Below are 19,670 nucleotides of genomic sequence, written 5' to 3'. Positions count from 1 at the left end.
GATTAGAATGCCTCCATCGTAGCCCTGCGAGTCGTAGAAGGCGACGAAAGGTGAACCTCGTCCCTGGGGCACATAAATACAGGGACCTGGTCCTCCAGGTTGGGGGTTTGACTCTAGGCTCACGACCTTGCTCTATTAAAAAAATATTACGAAACCGAAGAACTGAAAAGTAGATACTTTAATTCTAGGTAAATATGTCAGAATTTTATGGGGATTGTTATGGTTAAAAAAGTGATGTTTTCTCAATGACGATAAAAAACATAAAGGAAAAATTAGACGGGTGAAGGGGCACATATCGGAGAGGTGAGATATTAAGCGCATGTATAGATCCATGTTTTCTTGAGCTGGATATTAGCTGGAGGTGAGTGGTCAGCTTCACGCACCGGCCGCTTTACCCCCGGTAAGCATTGTATAGATCGCAGAGCCGGTCTAGACGATTTGGAGAAGAGCAAATTCTTGAACCTACACGGATTCGAACTCCGACCCCTCTGTCATCCAGCCTGTAGTCAGTACTTATATCCGACTAAGATATCCCGGCTCCTAATGTTACTGGTATAGTGGCCAAGGCATGGGGTGAATGGACGTAATATACAGGTTAGATAGGCCGCGCCATAGCTCAAGCGGTTAGTCGCTAGCTTCCCACCTGGGCGGCCTGGGTTCGATCACGGGTCTGGTCAAGTGGGATTTGTGGTGGACAAAGAGGCGCTGGTGCAGGGTTTCTCCGAGTACTTCGGTTTCCCCTGCCAATCATCATTCCACCAATTGCTCCACAATCACCCTCACCTATCATCTGGGGCTGGTATAATAGGCCAGAAGTGGCCGCAGTACAAGGGACTTAGTCCCACCCCACTCGCAATAAAAAAAAAAGGTTGGATAAGAGCTCTGACATCACCCTATTTCGAGCTGTCATACCAATAAATTGTTGAGCGTTAAAATGTTGCGTGAACGTAAGGATGAACTAGATGCTGAACAATTGAACAGGATATTTTCAGTGTATCGTGTCTTTCATTCATCAGTAATCTGTCAGACGACAGGTCCACAGTCTCTTCCAAAACAGTTCCTCCACTTAATGCGATCTAGAGCTTTCTCCTTCAAATGAGAATATCGTCTTCTGCCCCAAGGTCATCCAGCATCTTCTTACGTCTTCTTCCTCTTCTTCTGGTCACTTCTATCCTCCCTCTCTCGCATACATGGTATCTCTGTTTTTGGAAAGAGACTATCCAGGAAAAGTGATAATGTGGTAGTTTTTCCATTTGCTTTCACATCGCAGTACAACAGCCGTTCAAACCACTCTGGTCTCGCCTGTTGCTATACGAACTTGAACCATCTCGAGCATCATTTGCCCTGTGCTTCAAGTCACTGCTGATGACGCTGCTTCCGGCATCAGCATCGTGTCTATTCTGTGATAATTTATATTTTGATAAACGTATATGAAGTGTAATGTACTATATGAATGATGCGGTTTACGATTCACTATTTGTGCACGTTATTCGTGGGAGATGGCCTTAAATATCGGCCTCAGCTTATCATGCGTCAATATGCAAGACTGGAAAGAGAACATGGGAGAAATCAGGGCAACTTAATAGTACGGAATGCAATGTAACAATTCATAACAACCCCCCCCCCCTCACACTTGAGTTCTCGATTGATACTGAACTAGTAGATCAGTTTTACTTGTTATTTTCATTCGGCTGTGAAAATTGGTCTTTCAAACCAAGTTCGTAGGTTGAAAACACTGTGGAATAAAGAGCTTGTAATATATATATATAAGGTGCACGCGGTAGCGTAGTTGGTCGAGGCACTATGCTACAATCCGGAAGGTCGCAGGTTCGTATCCCAGTGAGGTCACTGGATATTTCGGTCCATCTAATCGTTCCAGCCGCACTGAGGCTCTTGGGTTGACTCAGCCTCTAACAGAAATGAGTACCAGGAATGTTCCGGGGGTAAAGCGCAGCCGGTGCGTAAGACTGACAACCTCACCGCCATCTGTGAGCCGATTGTTTAGAAAGGGAACCTCGACGTCTGAACTCCATGGGCCTTCACGTCCCGTTACAGGGATAGAAGAAACAGGAGGAAGACGATAATTACGCAATGTGGAGCTTCGCCGAATATGATTAAGTAAGGGCGGAGACGCGCGGACGCAGGTGCTAAATGCATACAGCCGAGTAACCTGATAGTAAGAGATCACATAGGAGACGTAGACATAGGTGGGGGGATAATATTAAAATGTATCTGCACGCTACACGGCGTGGTCTCGTTTATTATATTTCATCTGACTCACGACAAAATTGTGAACACTTTAATTAACGTCTTGATTCCATACAGGGCGGTGAATATTTTTGGCTAAGCCACCATCAGCTTTACTCAGACGAACTATATATATCATCATCATCATCATCATCATCATCATCAGTAATCTGTCAGACGACAGGTCCACAGTCTCTTCCAAAACAGTTCCTCCACTTAATGCGATCTAGAGCTTTCTCCTTCAAATGACAGTATCCTCTTCTGTCCCCAAGGTCATCCAGCATCTTCTTACGTCTTCTTCCTCGTCTTCTTGTCACTTCTATCCGCCCCTCTATCTTTCCTTCAATAACTTCTTTTAGAAGGCAGTTTCTGCGTAAAACATGACCAATCCAATTAGCCTTCCGTTTTCTTATTTCGTGTAGGATATTCCTCTGCTCACTGACTCTAATTAACACTTCTTCATTTCTCACATAATCGGTCCAAATGATCTTCTCCATCCTTCTCCAACACCACATTTCGAAACTTTCCAGATGTTTCTGATCTACTGCCCTAAGTGTCCATGTTTCAGCCCCATACAGAGCTATGCTCCAAAAGTAGCATTTCACTAGTTTCTTCCTCAAATTTAAGTCCAATTTGGTGGTAAAAAGATTCTTCTTGTTGCTAAATGCAGCTTTTGCCATGGCAATCCTGGATTTAATTTCACTAGTACACTTTCCATCATCTGTTAACAAGCTACCCAAATATTTAAAACATTTCACATTCTCCAGTTGTTTTCGGTCCATCTTTATTGTGACTGGGGTTGGTTGTCTCGAAATTTTCATTACTTTTATTTTTTCCACATTCATTTCCATGCCATAGCACCTTCCAATTTCGATTAGTCTATCAATCATGCCCTGTAGCACAGTTTCTTCCTTAGCATATATATTAAACAGAGATAAACATTAGTTCTTCTCAGTTTTGGATGTTGTGAGTCGAAACAAAATATGCTGCAAAATACAGTAGCTTGATGCTATATAGATATTCATGAAGCAGAGTACATTGCCGAAGCATTAATGCTGTCCTCATTATGCTAATAATGCTATTGAAGACTTGCAGTGAGAAACCGTAATGCCTCAGTCTGTAACACAGGATGATTGGTGTATCCTGAGCTATGAATCGGAGAGGAATTCTCAAATCCCCAATTGAACTGAAAGTATTTGTACGGATGTAATAGCCATTAAAGTTTCATGCTGAATTTATAGCAAGTACACACACAGTTCAGTGTTTATGTGTGGGGAAGCTTTCCGGAAAGACGTCGAGCTTTTATGTGACGGATTGAATGATTTTATTTATTTCTTCGAATCCCGACTGTTTGAGTATTTTTGGAAGTTGTCTCTGTCTTAAACGACCGTTTCTATGATCTAGTGGTCAGAATTCTTGAGTACAGATCTAGAGGTCCGGGTTCGATTCCCGGCGCTACCAGATTTTCTGAGAAGTAGTGGGTCTGAAACGGGGTCCAATCAGCCTCGTGAGGATAATTGAGGAGCTACTTGAATGGAAAAATAGCGGTTCCGGTCTAGGAAATCGAAATTAACGGCCGTGGGGAGCCGTTGCGCTCATCACGCGATACCCTCTATCCGCTAAAGTTGGCACTAACTTCGCCGACAAGTGGCGGTCGCTCGGTCGGTACAGTTCGCTTGCGGACTAAAGCCACGGAGAGTCTGTGCCTGAAACTGTATGCTCAAAACCAATTTTCATCATCACAGTCACCATCATAATATTAATCATGATCATCTATCAGTCAGATCTGGACCAATTGCTGATCAATCCATCCACTAGCCTCTTCGAAGAATTTTCCCGGCTCCTCTGACTTAGTAGTTTGAAATTCTGCAGTACTTTCGCAAGTCTATTTCTTTGCATTCTGCCCATACTTCGAACCCAGCTGGATTTTCGTTTCGAAAATTTTGTTCAATACGGGATCATTTTAGGCTATTTTCATTATTTAAGAAAGATAAAAGGAGGTTTATGAGGTCACTTTGATGTCTGGGTGTCCTCTCCTAATTTTGTAGGGCACCGGCTCGATAAATACGTTCCCACGGCAACGAATTCACGCTCAGCAATAGACAAACTGTTGGATGCGGTTAGTGGCATATAAAAGTGACCACAAGAGTTCATAGGTGGAAGCTACTAAAATGCGTAGGGCATAATCCGCTGCACTGAGCCTGGACTGACAGAAGCCTTATGTATATTCTATATACATTCATGTCCTAACATGTAAAATGTAAATATATTGTAAACTGTAAAAGACAGACACGTCCCCTAGTAAGAGAGGACGCCCCATATCAGTCTGGTGTTAAGTTCCACATGGGTGCTTCACACAAACCCAGACTGGCGGACTGACCGTTAGTCGTAACATAATTTTGACTTCGGAGTAGTTATTCCCAGAACTTCCCGTTAATTTTTGTTAATATTCCTTGGTTACTTTTATGTACCTTCAAATTGTATTTCTCTTTTCGTCTCATAAATTTAAGTTAACTTACTGCAATTCTAGCTTTGTCTTCGTTTGTCTTTACATGCTCCTCACTCCCTTTTAAGGGAGCAGCGAAACCAATTGTTGTACCACTAGAAATGCACTGTTTTCTGGATTCTTGGGAAGGAGCAGCAGACTTAATCAAATAGATAAAAGGAATTATGAGTATGAGTATGAGGGGTAAGCCATAAAACTGGCCCTAGCACTTCGACCTTCAATGGTCTATTGTCCTTCCCCTTTGAATTAACCCTTTATTAATCCAACACTTCCAATTAAATGTAGGACTTTGTTTACGGGAGCGTCATACAGTTCACATGGTTCCATGAAGAATTGACCCAGGTGGCGATATCTTAAATAAGCTATGGCCCCACAATCACATAACACGTTTGTGGCTGATTCGTCTTCTTGTAGGCACCTGTCATCTGTCAGTCCCAGTTTGAAAAGGTGCCCTTTTAGGTGGCAGTGTCCAGTAAGTAATCCTACCGCCCATCTGAGTTGATCTCTGTTTAATTTTAACAGGTCCCTCGTTCTTTTGGCAGAGGGTCCTGATATAAATCCTTTTGCCTGTTTGAGTCTAAACGGGATTAAATTCACTTTCTTACACATCCAACTATTGGAATCCCACTGAAGTAAACCGTTTTCCCTACAGCTCTTCCTAACCACCGCTATGAGAAACTCAAATCCTACAACTCTTCATAACCACCGCTATGAGAAACTCAAATCCTACAGCTCTTCATAACCACCGCTATGAGAACCTCAAATCCTACAGCTCTTCATAACCACCGCTATGAGAACCTCAAATCCTACAGCTCTTCATAACCACCGCTATGAGAACCTCAAATCCTACAGCTCTTCATAACCACCGCTACGAGAACATCAAATCCTACAGCTCTTCCTAACCACCGCTACGAGAACCTCAAATCCTGCATCTTTTCATAACCACCGCTACGAGAACCTCAAATCCTACAACTCTACATAACCACCGCTATGAGAACCTCAAATCGTACAGCTCTTCCTAACCACCGCTACGAGAACCTCAAATCCTGCATCTTTTCATAACCACCGCTATGAGAACCTCAAATCCTACAGCTCTACAATAAGTTCTGTAAAATATATTTGTTAGCCTAGGGGATACTGCCGGTCACGGTAGCCGAGCGGTGTAAGACATGTACTGTCCTCGCTCGCTCGGAAGCCGGTATCGTGGGTTAGAATCCCACAGAAACATGGATGTTTGGTGTGTGTATGCCTTTATGCTGTGTTTGTGTTGTCCTGTGTTTAGATAGAGGCCTTGCGACGAGCTGATCACCCGTCAAGGAGTCCTACCTTCTACAAAATTATCATGAAACTGAGATCAGCCCTATGTTCCACAGTGGGAGCGAGAGGAAGGGAAAAGACGGAAGAGAAGAAAGGGATAATGCCTCAGTCGAGATTTGAGCACAGTTCCCACAGAATACGAATAAATACGAAATTGATTTATTTGTGACGACTGCTTGTGTAAGTTCCCCAGCATATGCGTCTCAATGAGAGCCCGATATAGCCTGTAGAGTAACTCCGTTAATGTATAATTAAGGCAGTACTTAGCAATTCATGCAGTAAAACTCTGATCTTGTGTGGCGCCAGGGAGGACCTCTAGCGTCGTCGTTAAGAATGTCTCGGTTTATTCCTCATGAAAATCATAACAAGATCCTAACAAGGAGGAACTGACGTAATTGAATTTATTTTCCAACTCTTAAGCCATTTTTTTTCCTTGAAGTCCAAAGTTTTCTTATCTGCTGCTCAAATTAATGCAGCTCTATCTTTGTTTAATTTCCTCTAACATTCACAAGAACACTCCCTTAACTCCTAAAATCACAGGTTTAATTATATCTGCATCAGCTGCCTGCTTTAATATTTAAAATTCTACATTTTGCTTCAGAAATGTATGTGTGCGTGTGTTTCGTTTGATTCTCAGAAGGAACCGATCACGATGGCTCAATCAGTAATTTTTGTGGCTTGTACCCGAAAATTTTCTGGTTAGAATCTTGGTTTGGATGCCGACCATCCTGACTGGGGTTTTCTCATGGTTTTACTCACACTTTCCAAGAAAATGTATTGATAGTATCTTAAAATAGGCCACAGCAGACTTCTTCCAGTTCTTTCCAACTTGATATTTACCATTATCAAAATCATTCTACTTTAAGTAGCCTTGAATTCCTGACAGATCGGTTAAACAAATTACAAACAAACTAAATAAGCAGCGATTATTTTCCTAAACAGAATTGGTCTGCTAGTCTTTGTAATGAAGGTACACTACGTTTTCTGTGGAGTAGGAACTGAATATTTAGGCACCGCTTAAATGTACTTCATGCTTCAAAGGACTAACGGGGATTTCCTTCCTTCTGTTTAAAGGCTTCATCCTAGAATGCACACATTAATAAAGCCGATAACAAAATTAAGTCACATGTTTTATGCACTGCGGGTAACCTACTAGAATAGGATGAAGTGGCCCGGGCTTGTAGCGTACATCAGAGCAACTAACTAACAACTCATTGGAGCCCAGTCCTTCTTGAGAAGCCGCCAGTCGCTCAGCTACTCAAGAATTTCCCAACATCATATGGAATCCGAAGGTTCATTACCGTCTTCACAAAAGCCTTCCATATGTCCGTATCCTGAGCCATATGAATCTAGTCCATCCTAGGTCTCGTAAATTGCTCCTCCGGGACTCATAACCATAATTAACTTCCTCAGAACTCTGAATGTCGTGCTAACCTTGACCCCATCATATATCTCCAGGATCCATATTAACATTATCCTCCCATCTACTTCTAGTTCTTCTCACGGATCTATTTCCTTCTTGGTTCCCTACCAAAATTCTCTACGTATTTTTTCTCGCCATGCGTGCTACATGCCATGCCCATTACATCCTCCTTCACTTGATCATTCTGTTTACATATGGAGAAGAGTACAGGTTATGAAGCTCCTCATTATGCAGTTTTCTCCAACCTCCGGTCACTTCATCTCTCTTGAGCCCAAATATTCTCCTCAGCACCCTGTTCTCAGACACTCTCAGTCTGTGCATGAGGGCAGTGGGAGACAAACACGAAACTTTAGTCGGAGAAGCTGAACAGATGATACATACACCTTTGAAGATGGAAACATAGGTTGGAGGATTGTATGAAGTTCGATACGGTCATCTGTGCCGTAAGTTAACATGCCATTAGAAATAACCTGACCGCTGTCCTACTGCCGCAACTGGAGACACGTGTTCCTTTTCCTCAGTAAAAATAGCCTTAAATAATAACCTCATGTTATGTTGTGTTATAGTGTATTTAATGGTGTGTTTACCGCCCTTTTCCGCATTACGCTTAAGTGATGTTTATTAATTACGTGATTTTATAAATTATTTATAGCTTCATAATTGTATTCTTGTTGATATAAAGTTTTTTTTATTTTGAAATCTTAGGGTATATTAGCAATTATATAACAATTATACTGTAAATAATGAAAAACACACACAATTCTGATACATCACCGAAACATTGCGTGAAAGGCGACTGTGAAAATATTAATCATATTCTTAAATTGTTTAAATGTAAGTCTGTAAGCAAGTGTTCTGGTCCCTCCCCACGGGGCGAAAAGATTCCCGTCTGTTGAAAAATGTCGAAGTATCCTGTCCGGTGAGGATAAAAATACGAATCAGTTTATGCATATTTATGTGTTTAGAGAATTTTGCAGGTCGTAATATCTGGAATTTAAATAATAATATTTGTGTATGTAGGTTTTGCCGTGAATTAAGGGAAGTTTATTATTTGAATGTTATCAAAAAATTGTAATTTCTGTTTTGTTTATGAAACACCGAGACATGACACAACACGTACATACTTTTAGTTTCCTGTTAACTTGACAGTAGCGGGTGCCTACCAAAAAGACTGTTTATTATTTTATGTCGCGTATAAACCAGTTTTCACTACTTGATGATGCGTCTGTACACGGTAAGTCATGTGTCTGTAATAATCCACACCGTACTGGGAGCAAAATTATTGCTTTAATAGCATAGTTATTATTCAATTTTTAGTTTTTGCTTTAACCAATTTTCGTGCTTTCACTTCTGCATTCATCAGGGCGTTGAGGTTCAAATATTATTGGCTTTTCGACCACAGAGGAGAGGAACATGAAGTCCAAGGAGCTGGAATAATTCAGTCGGTGTAGTGGGTAGGGTACTGGCTGAACGACTGAGGAATCGGGCTTCGATTCCAGGCAGAGGCAAGACATGGCACAGAACGGTTTCGGGTTTCAGAGCCCATCTATCGTCTTATTCAAAGCATTTCTTTTCCTGTGGTTAAAGCGGCTGGAGCATGAAAATAATCAAGTCACTGTCGTCTACTGTCGAGGTAAAAGAATAAATAGATCTGTAAGTGCACTTCCTGATAAGTCTTCATGGCAATGTACTTAATTAAGCATCTTAACATTTCTTTCAGCTTTAATAATTTTAAACGAAATTATATATTTTTTTTTTACTTTATTTTCGTTCCCCACTGTTCAAGCTTTACCTTTAGGGTAAAACGAAAAAAAAGTAAAGTTTTCCCTGTGTTCAATTAATTAATTTAAGCAGACGTATGGGGAAGTAGAAGTATAGCTCCACCTTTCCTGACCCCGTCACTACATGGATGCTTTGTCTTAATAGTAAAATTATTATTGACTCGTTATCAGTCTACAAGCTGTACCATTGTTGTTGGCAACATAGCTCTTTATGAGCCTCACCTTTGTTGGAAAATTCTGCCAGCTTGCATCTGCTTTTCATTTCTTTGAGTTTCATGACAAATTCTTTCACAAAGCAAGCTCGTCAGCCTTGTGTCCAACCCCCAACCTGGATAACCTCGTCTCTGTATTTATGACCCCCAGTGACAGTGTTTTCGTCGCCTTCTGCGGCTCACAGGGCTACGGTGGAGGCATTTAACTCACCTGTACACGGGGAGTGCTTTGATTACAGGTAAAATAAAATGGTTTTAACTCGAATCCATGCCTGTAGCAGCAAAATTAAAATCCCTTTCAAGTTTTAATTTTTATAATGTTAAACTTCTGTATTAACACTTTTACGATATTATTATTAATTTCGGAGATAGATGACATGATAGACGGACGGACACTGTAAATTACGTATGTTCTCTCCTGTTGGTAGGCAAACACCCACAATGTAATGCATCTCCAACATTATGTAACACGTTCTCTGATTTTATATGACCCCGTGAATTTCAGCGCGAGCTTGTATTTCTGTACATTCTTATCATCATTATATCGACGAAGGCAACTATATATACTCCAACTGATATGCGAACGAGGTTTCGTCATCGTCAGTTAGTGACGTACACCGTTACGTCATCATTAGAAAGTTACTACATTCTGTTTTCAGCATATTCCCCATACTGTTACGCCCGTGGGAAACTCAGCACTTCTCTGCCGTAAGGTTGCCCACACAAGGTGTTACGTACCTCAGTTCGTTGAGGGGATAGACTTAGTTATGCTGCTGAATCAAGTACTCACTCCAACTTGTGTTTTCGAATTAAATACTCACTCTAACTGGTGCTTTCGTTACAACATATAGTTCAAAGCTCTCTTTGCCACCTGATTCTTGCTTCAACACTGCAGAACTGTTGATGAACCTTTACCGGACTGTACGGACGTCACATCTCGGACGGTAAAAACTCTTCATAGCAATCGCAGCGAATATCTCAAACCCAGCGTTGTCTTCCATATCTGCGATTAAACCAGAAATAAATGGCCATAATTTATACATACGCCTGTCACGGTAGCCGAGTGGTCTAAGGCATGTACTGTCTTCGCTCGCTCTAAAGCCGGGATCGTGGGTTCGAATCCCACTCAGGGCATGGATGTTTGTGTGCGTTTTTCTGTGTTTGTCTACAGGTAGAGGCCTTGCGACGAGCTGATCACCCGCCCAAGGAGTCCTACCGAATGTCCAAGATCTAGAAAAACCGAAAGTGAACGGAGAAGTTCATGGAGGTAGGCCTAGGCCCACTGGGGCTGTAGTGCCAAGAAAAAAATATATACATACTCATTCGTTAATTCGTTAATTATTAGTCTGAACTAACCATTGAAATACCGTGCCTATTGTCCCATCATAAATAAGCCGAAAACCAAAAATAGGAAACACCATAACTAACAGAACTGAATCGTTTAAATGTCGCTAACATTAAAGCCCGCCAATAATCACGAACCTATGAGATTTCTATTCACCTTCTATCAACACAATATGTCTCCCTAAGTTCCACTTTTAACCCACTTTCCTTATTCTTAAAATATAAGAGCAGGCTTATTAAATCACCTGTCTGTCTGTCTGAATATCTCTCTGTGTCTGTCCATCTGTCTATATATTCGCTTGTCTATCTCCACCTGTCTGTGTATCCTCCCCCCCCCCTAATTTTTGTTAGTAGGCTTATGATATCTGTCTGTCCGTCCGTCATTATTTCGTTTTCAATGCAGGCCGCGTCATATGAAAGGAAAGTAGACCGTTAGTTTTTCTTAGAAATTCTTGCAATATTACCCCGCTGTATTCTTCTTAGTCTTATAAACGACAGTCGAGGAGGGTTCCTCACCAAAATACTCTCTGCATTCTTTGTCTCCTCTATCCTGGCTACATTCCCAGACCATCAGAGCTTATTAGATTTCCCTACGCGAACTGTCTGAAGTGGCACATGCAAATTACGAAGTTTCTCTTAACTTAACGTCCCAATTTGTCTTCTTCTTCCTGTGCTTCAGACTTGTTCCTGAACATTGTCTGCATCCTTCCTTCGAAGTAAGATCTCAAGTTCATGTCTCTAACAGAAAATTCAGACATCGAAAATTTCTGTCTTCTGGGAAATAACATCGCGTAGTCCGTTGATATGCTTGGCTTGGCTGATTCTTCGACCCTGAAGATGGAGACGACATGTTACTCCGAAAATCTGGTTGACTTTCAAACGAACTACATGGAGTTATATCTCAGGAGATAGAACTCTTCATAATTACCGCTGTGACAACCTCAAATCGTACGTGATTCTGATATGTTTGAGTCTGTGTAGGGTTCTGCAGCGTTTTGAAACGCCTTACAACACTTCATATGAAAAATAGGAATGGTTAATTTTGAGGTCCTCACGATTTTGATTATGAGAATAGGTATGTCGTGGGATGTGACGCAGTGAAGTATGGTATTTTCTAAGATTTCAGACGGAGGTGCGGTGTCCTCTAGAACAGAAGAATGAGACTCTTACCCTGAAGAAGGTGGCAGCATATTTCTCCCGAAATTTTGTTAATGTCTTCAACACTATATGACGTCAAATTCCAGGAAACAGTGACATTCGAAAATGAAAATATTTTTAAGCAACATGCGTCAAAAATGTTTCGGATGTTACAAAATTTTCGAAATGCCCAGCGGTTAAAGCGCAAGCCCGTGGAGGCTGCCGCCATAGCAACGCGCTTTATGTCTGCCTGTAGGATTCACAGTGGAATATAGTAGCCAATGTCCCTGCTTTGGAATTTATCGCAGTTTACTTCAGTCTCCTCTGACATGTAACTAGTATATGGAAGGATATTTATGTGTTCAAACCCTCCGTGAATATCAGTAATAGTCGATAGTCAGGTCTACGTGAAATCTTTGTAAACTGAAATGTGTATTTCTTCTATTCAGAATTTACTCTAACTTGTTTTAAACCTCAAGATTCTGGAAGGAAATTCTAGGAAACAAATCTTAGAACGTGGCTTAATGCTGTATCGCAGTTTGGCTTGAATGGTACTTGTTGGTAATTAATTTCAAGACCAGCTGGCCTTGTTTATAAAATGAGAGACCCACAAATGCGCGAGTTTCGACTGGGAAAGAGAATGTTTATAATTAAGAAAGAAGAAATGAAAGGATGATGGACAACGTCATAGGTTCAGGAGTTCGATATCACGTACTCTTCAGCAAAAAATTAGGGTGCCGACGTGATTGGGTAGGATTATTCCAGAAAATGCACTTCTTGCATGTAGTCGAGAGGCGCTCCCTTCGAATTTCAACTGAAACTTAGGCTAACCTGACTGGTAGTTCAGTGATTTTCCTCAGTTCCTTCAAGAAAGCACATGTATTATTAATTATACCGCGACAGTTCCACGCTCTTTCCAATTCATTATTCACTCTTATACACATGTTTTAATTCGTGCTCAGTAATATACAAAAATGCCGGCCACGGTAGCCGAGCAGTCTAAGGCATGCACTGTCTTCGCTCGCTCTAAAGCCGGGATCGTGGGTTCGAATCCCACTCAGGACATGGATATTTGGTGTTTGTGTACAGGTAGAGGCCTTGTGCGACGAGCTGATCACCCACCCAAGGAATCATACCGAATGTCTAAGATGTAGTAAACCGAAGTGAAACGGAGAGTTTCATGGAGATAGGTCAAGGCCCAAATTGGGGCTGTAGCGCCAAAAGGAAAAAAAAAAAAATACAAAAATGCAGTCCGTACTCCACAGGAAACACATTACGTCTCCGCTACAAAACCCAACCGGTTAATTCTGTTTGGGGAAACAGCCTCTGTTTATTGTGAGAACCATACGGAACCTACAAATAATATAGAGATTCAATTCGTACCTCACAGGAAACACATTAATTCTCTGAAGAAAGCTGTCTTCTAGTATGTGGCGCCGTGTAGATATACGTGTTAAGCTACGTTTCGAAGGAACGTATCACCTCAATCTTCAGGGTAGAAGAAAAATTAAAGTCCGCGAGCGAGGAACCAGAGTGAGCAGGTGCTCTCAGACTAATGTCGCGTCGAATAAACCCAGTTGTAGACAGGAAGAGAAGGGAGAAGGGCTACATGGGAAATCAGAGGGAGGAGAGGTGAAGGTTCTGTGGAAATGGACCCGCAGTTACCCGGCCCGAGCAGGTATAGAATAAGCTGGGTTTATTCGACTCGACATTAGTCTGTGAGCACCTCCTAGCTCTCGGATTTTCTTTTTTCTTTTGCCCTGAAGATGTAGGCGATACGTTCCTCCTAAACGTCGGTTAACACAATATCTACATGACGCTACATCCCAGAAAACGGCTTTCTTCATAGTCACCGCCGTGAAAACCTCAAATCCTACACATCACGTCTCCGCTACAAAGCCCAACCGGTTAATGATGTTTAGGGAAATAATCGCTGTTTATTGTGAGAACCATACGGAACATATGTGATTTATTTTAGATAGGAACAGACCTTTAATCTATCATTTAGATTAGTCTCCCTTTAATGGAAAGTTAAGATCAGACTTAATGGGTTGTGTACATAGTATATGGAAACTCATTTGACCGTATCTCCGATTTGATGTAGTGTTTACTTCAACCTGGCATTCACTTCGTATCACATTCGCATTTCATTGTAAAACTCTTCGTTGTCCGCATTTTTACTCAGAAAAACATTATTAAGGCCAGAAAATCAAGAAAGAAGAGTTGATTGTGGTCAGTAGTTGGCCTGGGGAGGTTATAAGCATGTAAAAAGTTTAGTGGGATAAACTTGTGATAAGTAGCTTAGACGGAAGGAAACATTAAAATTTGATATAAAAATATGTCAGGGTGTGGACTGGATAGTGTCCAGTGGAGGGCTGTTATGCCTCTTGATTAGCTGAGCAACTATCAGATTCCCAATGCTGACTCTACATCACAGAATTAGATAAGTATTCTCTGCAGCTTGTACAACACCGGTCCTTCATTGCCTGCTGATTTGTTATGCTAGTGCAACAGTTACCTTAGTATTACAGCTGATTCACTTTCTCGTCCTCTGAATATTTTTAATTTACTGAGCTCAGAATTTCGCTTTTCATCCGTTTATGTCCCCAGCTTTTTTTGTCTGAAAATAAATATTATCTGGATATCAGATTTATTTGTCTCTAACACTGGTTACCGGTTCTTAGAATTCAGTGATTATTTCGCTTTCTGAAGTTTAAAAAACAATTACGAATTCTGAGAATGGAGGTGGTTTGACTTGTCTGAAATATTACAACAATCAATAAGTTCGTGGACTGCTCGCAAAGCGTCGTTGCATTGCACTACAGCGGATAGTTTGAGGCAGATCGTCTCCCGTTACAGCAAGAGAGTTGTGTGCAAACAGTGTAAGCAGAACTACTACCTCTATTGTGAACTGCAGTTAAATGCAAGTGGCGGAAATCGAAAATGTGGCAGTTTGAACAAAAGGCAAACATCAAGTTCTGCCAGAAACTAGGCCAATCCCCTAGCGAAACGTTTGGCGTAGGAAGAATTGGCTGTTGCTACACGACAACGCCCCTGCACATCGCTCTATTCTTGTCCAAGAGGAACTGACAAGACAACAGGTCACCGTTTTGCCACACCCTCCGCACTCACCTGATCTCGCACTATGCGATTTCTTTCTCTTTCTCCACTTGAAAGCAAAGCTACGTGACCACTAGGTTTCAGTCGTCCGAGGAGGTGATCATTGCCACAAGAGACACTGTATGGGAATTTCCTGCCAATATGTTTCAGCAGTGTTTTCGGCAGCTATATCAACGTTGGCAGACTTGCATAGCGGCCAACGGCGACTATTTTGAGGGTCGATGTGGATGTGTATAAGTGTATGTGAATACCTTGTGATATGAGGCGATAAAACCACAGTCCACGAACTTAATGACTCTACCACGTATTCCCGAAACATATTTCATACTCATAACGTACTCTCGTTGAAAGGCTGTGTTTACACACAAAGTTTTAATAAAGTCACCCAACATTTCGTTTTATTTCTTAAGACCTACGAAGGTAAAAAATAAAAGCGAGGAAGGCGGAGACTAAGGAGATTGTTTTCAAGTTACAGGAGGGAATATAATACAACTTTCATTTCTATTGGTAAACATGGAATGCGATACTTTACAGTGAAGTAGAGAAGAAAGGAAATGGATGATGAATGGAAAACAGAGATATGAAGAAATGAAAAACTTACCGGGAATCTATTGCTGAAACAACTCATAAAGGGAACAAAAGTCAAAGAATGACTTTAAGTTCGATAACTAATTCGTGTTTATGAGTCAATACAAATTATTACCATCAAGATACACTTCAAAGAGTACTGTTTTTTATGATGAAACGCGGTGTAGTCCTATAAAAGTTCGCCGACGTTTCGGAGGAACTGACACCATCTTCAGGCGAGAAACTAAGCCAAGAAATAAATCAGGGGGCAAGCTAAATTTAGTCTTTGACCGTGACGACTACAAGCCGGAAGGTCGCGAGTTCGAGTCCAGATGAGGTGGAATTTCCTTTCAGCAGCACTATGGCCCTGGGGTCGACTCAGCCTGTAACAGGAATTAATTAAATAATTTTCCTGGGGAGTAAAGCGCGGCCGGCGCGTAAGGCTGACAATCTTACCGCCATATTTGAGCCGACTGTCGAGATAATGTGGGACACTCAACATCTCACAACCATATGGGCCTTCACGGCCTGTTACAGGGACAGCTTTACTTTACGTCGACCGTGACGATGTAGACACGAGTGCAGCTCATACACCGGTGTGAGAACATCAAATCCAAGAGAAGGAATTGTTACTGTTGTGCAGGTAACCACGCACCAGAAGGTGAGTTTTGAACTTGTCACGCCTGCGCCTATGGAGTTTCCTTGATGTACGTTCTACTCTCAGGCCTCTCCACAGTGTGGCTGTGGGCATTATTGCCCCCGTCTTGAGAGTCGAAATGAGAAGTATGAATCCTGTATAGTATTTGATCCAACAGACCCACGACGAGACAGGGTGGAGGCTCATGCCCCATCCGGGCCAATAGAAACACTGATAAATTAAATATTATAAAAAATGGCCCTTACAAGGGCCATCAAGTACAACAACAACAAAATTGGTTCCCAAGCGGTAACAAAGAAAACTGTTGTTGAAGTTTTCTATAATTTGGGATATTATACCATCTTTTAGAACGTCACAGACGTTTCGAGGGAACACACTGCTTCCTTCTTCAGAGTCGAAATGAGAACTATGAATCACATATATGGAAGTTTTAATCCAACAGATCTACGAGGAGACAGGGTGAAGACTCATGCCCGGTCAGGGCCAATAGTATGAAAGTGTTATCAAAAACGTCCCTTGTAAGGGCCATCAAGTGAATCAATAAAACCATCGATTCCCAAGAGGTCAAAAAGACAAGTGTTGCGTAGCTATGAAGATTACTGTATCCAGGGGTATGATCCATCTTTTATATTACAGAAATTTCGAGGGAACATACTGCTTCCGTCTTCAGATGTGAAATGGAAGATTCTGAACTTCAAGACTAGATAACACGTGAGGTCGTGCTAAGGGACGTGAAACTAGCTTTTAGCTTTCGATCAACTTGTTTAAATGAGCAAAATTGAAGTGAAAGTGAAAGTGAAATGACAAGCACGTGCATACATCATACCGTTGCTACAATGCTGGTAAAAGTGAAAGCCCTTCTTGGAAATTTGCAGGAAATATTCTCAGAATTTCCATCGGCGAGCGGCCGTTACTGCAACTGCACCCGAGTACGGCAGATAAATTTCACTGCTTTTATCATTAAGCTTTCACAGCCACTGATAAGGGAGACACGTGTGCAATGTGAGATCTGTTTCTAAGGTCAGATACGCAACTAGCCAGTTTAGTCTCCTCCAGTTTCTACCAGTTAGACTGTCCGACCTGTTCCAGTTCAGAATTACCCAGGAATCTGTTCACCAATCCAAACCCCGTCTGTATTCACACATAATACGTCACAATATACAAGAAGTTGTGGGAAAAACTAATCGCTACCTGCCTTTTCATATGACACGGACAGCATTGAAAACGAAGCGTCCGAAAAGTCTTCTATTGTCGCAAGGGTATTCCTTGCCGCGTTAATGTTTTTACAGAACCGTTGCCTAGCAACGGTTGTGGGATATACATAAAGACTGATGGGAGGAATTTATGAATGTTACCTTCGAGATGGGCTCAGGTGCCATGATGTACATACTAAGTTTAATAAAGATCTGTTCTGGCATTCAAATTTGATATTGCGAGAGACATACAGACAGCATGGTAATCGCATAAGCCTACATTTGTCTTTTCAAAACAAGGATAGTAAGCTAATAACAACTGAATATATTATTTTGCTTGTTCTGATCTAGGTTATTGTAGAAAGTAGACGGGGTGGTCAAAAAATTGATATCTTCTGGGACATTGAAGATGGAGTCAGAAAATTCCTCCGAAACACTGATAACGGTTTAGCAGACTATACAGCATCACAGTTTCCGGTGGGAGAACCTCAGCTCTCCAGGTATAACCGTTTCGAAACCGAATGAGATGACACATTTCAGAATTTATTATCTGCAACATTACAGGAACTGAATGTCATTAATATCAAAATTTATGTGCCTCAGCTAATGTAAATGTAGACATGTATAGAACTCGTGATCCTCCTGCTAGATTCGTAACAGTAAATAAATTTCTGCTTACGATAAATACAGCTTGTTCCCTCTGACTTGCATTTTCCAGTCCTGTGACGCCTAAACCCATGATCCGACGTAACATTGGTGTTCCCCGAGATTGGCCACTGTGTTCTGCCACAAGTCCAATAATGGCTGTCCGTTCCAAGCTCCTTAGCAAATAAAAATGAAGTTAATGAACAGAAATGTTTCAATTTTTCACGTTTCCCCCTATCTCATATATGTAAGTTTTTCATCCCTGCTAGTATTGATTTAATAACGATTGTTTTATTATTATTATCGTTATTATTATGTTTGTCGCCTGGGACGGTGTTTAGGCCTGAGGCTGCCCTACACAGGATCCTCTAAATAGGAAACAATAAGATCTGGGAAGAAATAATAGCTCATTTTCCTATGATACCATATGGGCCGCATTTAAAACGACGCCTCCAGAAAGTCTTCGTTGCCGCGGGAACATTTTTACCAAGTATTTACTCAGGATCAATAAGAGGATACACAAACAGATCCACAGACACACAAGCCTAATAGTTCTTCTTTGTTGCGTGTATTCGTTATCACGGGAAAGTGTCTACCGAGCCGTTGCCTAGCAACGGTGGGATGGATCTATGAAGGAAGGGATCTATGGGATCTATGGGAAGGATCTATGAAGTACGGCGTTCAGAAGGGTTCAAGTGCCATGACATACATGCCAAGTTTCATAAAGATTGGTTCAGACATTGGGAAGTTAATGTGGAAAGGGGATTCACATACACACAGACAGCATGGAGATCGCATTAGCCTACTTCAGGAACGTAGGCTGATATGACAAACTGTAGATTCTTCTAACGATCTGTAATGATAATATGCTAATTGATGCAAAGCTAGTTAGTATGTTTAGCGTTCAGAATATAATACTATGAAGGAATGCATTCGCTGTTGACATGTATGGATGCGACGTTTCGGTTCAGTAATACAGAATTGTTTCATGAACCTGAAATGTTTATGCGAGCTGTCTATCTATCTGGTGATATAATGCTCATAACTGAATAACAGTTTACCGTTTATCATTAGATCATACAAAGTAGAGTGTCCAATTACACACCGGCCACGAAGCGAATATGACAGTATATAATCTTCCATCAATCAAAGGCAGGTAAATGCTATTAATTAGAGGAGATTAGTTCACTTTGGCACCAAATCCACAAGAAAATAGAATATACAGAGTGTCCGGATGAAAGGTTTCCAAAATAAAATCATTATATCTCAGAACGAATTTACTATACATATTAATGGGTTATACCACTACAAAGGGAAACTATCAAAGTTTTTTTTTTTTTAGCATATAACTTTCTCAATAAATTTAAATGTTGGCTCCCTTGGAGGCACGACAAATATCCAGGCTTGAAGCGTGTTTAGTATTACCGCAGCCACAGCGTCCCTTATGCGGGCTTTCAGGTGTTGAAGGTCTTTGATCTTAACCTGGTAGACAATGTTCTTCACATAACCTCACAAGAAAA

At 41.3% G+C, this 19,670-nt stretch overlaps 1 protein-coding gene across 6 annotated transcripts in view; it reads left to right on the top strand.

Moving 5' to 3' along the window:
- Positions 1-19,670, top strand: part of LOC111866213 (neuropeptide Y receptor type 1) — a 439,022-nt gene that overhangs the window by 305,184 nt on the left and 114,168 nt on the right. The gene's annotated exons all lie outside the window — the stretch shown is intronic.

The sequence above is a fragment of the Cryptotermes secundus genome, unplaced genomic scaffold (assembly GCF_002891405.2).
Source record: "Cryptotermes secundus unplaced genomic scaffold, Csec_1.0 scaffold682, whole genome shotgun sequence".
Taxonomy (NCBI): domain Eukaryota; kingdom Metazoa; phylum Arthropoda; class Insecta; order Blattodea; family Kalotermitidae; genus Cryptotermes; species Cryptotermes secundus.
Note: the sequence above shows the minus strand (reverse complement) of the source record. Positions and strands in the feature narration are given on the sequence as shown.